Here is a 4,185-nt window from a genome sequence, read left to right on the forward strand (position 1 = left end):
GGTACTAAGGACCTATTGAAATTGCTTCATTTAAATAAATCACAAACATCCATATGTTAGTTGTATGCAAATACAAAACCATGAATGGAAACATATGACAAAGAAAAGGCAGAGTCAGAATTCTGTACTAAAATTGCTTTAGTGAGTTGTTTTATTTTTTTTAAGCTTCACAGAGAACAAAATTTTGCCAACAGACTCATTTTAGTTCCTATAAACTGATTTAACTTTTAAATATATACTATACTATAAAAATACTATTTAATACTGTAAACCCTGTTTAAGCAACAGATTATTCAAACACATGCAAACCACCATAGTGGTTTTAAAAAAAAAGTGCAATGTATTCACAATACACAAGACTTGCACTGACTATTTTCACACTAAATAAATGCAATACATGGTACTCATACATAATCCAAGTGCATTTTTTATGCATTTTTAATTAGAGCTAGAGTGTACATCCAACCTCAAAGTGCTGAAAACATTTTAACAGTATAAACTATATATGTACTTCTATACACTGATCAGACATACCATTAAACCCACCCACCTTGTTTCTACACTCACTGTCCATTTTATCAGCTCCACTTAACATATAGAAGCACTTTGTAGTTCTACAATTACTGACTGTAGTCCATCTGTTTCACTACATGCCTTTTTAGCCTCCTTTCACCCTATTCTGCAAGTCAGGACCCCCACAGAGCAGGTATTATTTAGGTGGTGGATCATTCTCAGCACTGCAGTGACACCGACATGGTGGTGGTGTGTTATTGTGTGTTGTGTTGGTATGAGTGTATCAGATACAGCAGTGCTGCTGGAGTTTTTAAACACAGTGTCCACTTACTGTCCACTCTTATTAGACACTCCTACCTAGTCGGTCCACCTTGTAGATGTAAAGTCAGAGACAATCGCTCATCTATTGCTGCTGTTTGAGTCGCTCATCTTCTAGACCTTCATCAGTGGTCACAGGATGCTGCCCACAGGGCACTGTTGTCTGGATGTTTTTGGTTGGTGGACAATTATCAGTCCAGCAGTGACAGTGAATTGTTTAAAAACCCCATTAGTGCTGCTGTGTCTGATTCACTCATACCAGCACAACCACCACCATGTCAGTCACTGAAGTGCTGAGAATGATCCCCCACCCAAATAATACCTGCTCTGTGGGGGTCCTGACCATTGAAGAACAGTGTGAAAGGGGGCTAACAAAGCATGAAGAGAACAGATGGACTACAGTCAGTAATTGTAAAACTACAAAGTGCTTCTATATGGTAAGTGGAGCTGATAAAATAGACAATGAGTCTAGAAACAAGAAGGTGCATGCAAGTCTGCATATACAACCCCAAATCAGATAAAGTTGTGGAGAATGCTAATAAAAAAAAACAGTTTTCTCAGCTTTGTATGGTAGTTAGATAGTTTATGACAATTTAGGCACATGAAAAAAAGCAGGTCAAGTAGATAGTGCACTTGAACAGTCACTTGATGACATATCTGTATCAGAACCAGCTGACAGGGAAGAAGAGTCACTTACAGAGGAAAGACTGAAAGCTTGGGGATTTAAGACTGGACCACTAACTACAGAACTTTCATAATCTTACTGCATAGTCCTCTACTTCTGAAAAAACTCATTTCCAAACATGGAATCCAGGTACTAAAGTCTAAACCTTTCAGCAAGTCCACACCATAAGATCAATAGATGCAGGGAGTCCTTGGGAGAGAGTTAACCTCTGAGCGCTGGCATCAGGCAAGATAACCTTAGGGATTAAAGAAGTCACCATCTTCAAAGCTGTTTACTCTGCACAAAAACAAAAAAAAATAAATTCAGGAAAACAAAAATAATATTTAAATCCCTTAAAAAACATTAATACAAAATGTTAACTACATTTCAGGCTGATATTTGGCCAAATCACCTTTTCCCAAATTAAACCACAAGTGAAAAGGTCAGCATCTGGTGAATAGCATAGATCAGTGTCAATTTTTTAAAATTAAATTAATAAATTATAATAACTTATAAATTAGACATAACGACAAGTCCTAATACATACCTATAATGTTAATGACCTGCAGACTCCATGAAATAGAATAATGAAAGAGTAGGTTAGCATAAGTATTTTAATGTATAACTAATTATCTGAGATAAACAGCACATTTACTTTCTTAGCTCACCTTTTATATCAATGTGCCTTTTCAAAGTCAACATGCAAGCTGATCCAATCTTGTAGTGGATAAGTATCAAGGAGTTCACCAGCCCTATAAGAGAGACCTATTTGAAACAGTTTCTGTGCACCCCTTGCAACGCCACATTCCCACCACTAAACCCTGTAACAAACACCAAAATAATCAGTAGGCACATAATTAAACCTCCAATGTGCCCCAAACACACACAACATATAAAAATATACACAAAATGACTGCACCTCATAATATATTATGGAAATCTGCTATAACCTCCACATCAACTGTCCCTAAAAAGTAACACTAACTAGACTAACTCAAAACAACTAAATGAGTTATTATTATTATTGATTTCAGGTGTTTGTTAAAGTCTTGTTTGGAATGGCAGTGTGCAAATATATATATATATATATATATATATATATATATAAAACTTATGGGTGGATCTTAAAGCCTCACAAAACACAGCTTTATGAATTTAGAGGCAGGACAAAGACAGCACTTACCAGAACAATGCCTTTTAGTGCGTGTGCGTTGCGAAAAGAATGAGGAACCTAAGAAAAGATATTTTAATCAATAAGGTAAACTCAGTACATGCCCTCAGTTAATTAAAAGACCACAAACAAATAAAGATGCAACAGACTTATTTTCTGTAATAGCTTACAATGTTAGACATAACGGCAATATTTAAACAAAACTTAGACTCAACTTATATTATAGGCTAATTGTGTAATATTTTTGTAAGCAAAATCCTCTAAACGATGCATAAAGTACAGAGCCACAATATTACCATACAGCCGTTTATAAAATATGGGATTTTTTCCCGTTATAATGCTGATTGACGGTTTAGCTGTGAGTAGGCCTACACTGAAGCACTGTTCTCATCTAAGAAACGTTCATATTTAACCAGCGAATGTTAATGTTGGTTATACTAGTGGGAATGTTGCCTACTCGAACACGAACATAAATTAATTTGACTTACTTTTTCGATTAGTGTTGATGACAACGTGTCGCCACCTAATCATTCACAGTTCTGGCGGTAAACGACTTGTTATTTGACGAAAGTTAAAATCCAGTTAATTTGTGCAATACCGCCACTTTCTGCTCCGGAGTGCAGAATGACACTGACCGGCGTCTTCAAACATATTTAGTTCCGGTTGTGTCCAAACGCAAATAAATTGATTTCACTTTTCAATGTAATTATTTAAACCATCGTGAAATAAATGTCTACATTTAGTATTCACCATAATATGTAGTCTATGTGATTAAATCATGTTCACCAAACGGAATATTATCTAATTGTTGCATGTACGTGTTTTATTATTTTAAATTTAAAAACCTTCTCTTTTTCAGTTATAACTGGACCTACGGTTTAAATTTAAATTACACAATGTTACAACAGGACTTAAGACGCGACTGAAATGGTTTAAAATGAAGTTTTATATCGAATACTAAGTCCAAACTAAAAACGTAATGCTGTTATTCATTTAAAATGACCAGAATCACTTACCAAAAAGACCGACATCACATGAAACTAAATTTTAAAAATATAATATATTTTGAAAATACACATGAAAATATTTTGAATAAAACAGCTATTACAGCTCAAAATGTAACAAAATGATAAAACTAAATACTCACCGGTATGATTTCTGAAGAGGAAAAATGGCGCTGCTGAAGTGGAAAAAGTTCAGACAGCCTCGAATGTCCCGGATGAAGAAAGTGGACGCACGTTGAGATAACTCAGAAATATTGCATTGACCGAAAATGAATTAATTAAGTAAATCGGTGATTCAGCTGTATTTCATTAACTCAACTTAATTAAATCAAGTTTTACGCACTTACACGAATATGTTAAGTAACTGTAATGAAAGAAACATGAGTAAAATCAACAACAGCCTTAAATCATTTTTTTCAGTGTAGTGTGTGTGGCCTCCACGTGCCTGTATGACCTCCCTACAATGCCTGGGCATGCTCCTGATGAGGCGGCGGATGTTCTCCTGAGGGATCTCC

The 4,185-nt window shown here is 35.4% G+C and overlaps 1 long non-coding RNA gene across 3 annotated transcripts; it reads right to left on the reverse strand.

Moving 5' to 3' along the window:
* Positions 1 to 685: 685 nt before the first annotated feature.
* Positions 686 to 3,238, reverse strand: LOC134318971 (uncharacterized). Of its 3 annotated transcripts, XR_010013453.1 has the most exons (6): positions 3,155 to 3,238; positions 2,679 to 2,726; positions 2,164 to 2,247; positions 2,043 to 2,065; positions 1,908 to 1,945; positions 686 to 1,792 (listed from the first exon to the last, which is right to left on the reverse strand). It is a non-coding gene; the product is annotated as an uncharacterized LOC134318971 (long non-coding RNA). The 3 variants fall into 3 exon arrangements; XR_010013452.1 differs by lacking the exon at positions 1,908 to 1,945; XR_010013454.1 differs by lacking the exons at positions 1,908 to 1,945; positions 2,043 to 2,065.
* Positions 3,239 to 4,185: the final 947 nt, after the last annotated feature.

This window comes from Trichomycterus rosablanca, chromosome 8, assembly GCF_030014385.1.
Source record: "Trichomycterus rosablanca isolate fTriRos1 chromosome 8, fTriRos1.hap1, whole genome shotgun sequence".
In the NCBI taxonomy this organism is placed as follows: domain Eukaryota; kingdom Metazoa; phylum Chordata; class Actinopteri; order Siluriformes; family Trichomycteridae; genus Trichomycterus; species Trichomycterus rosablanca.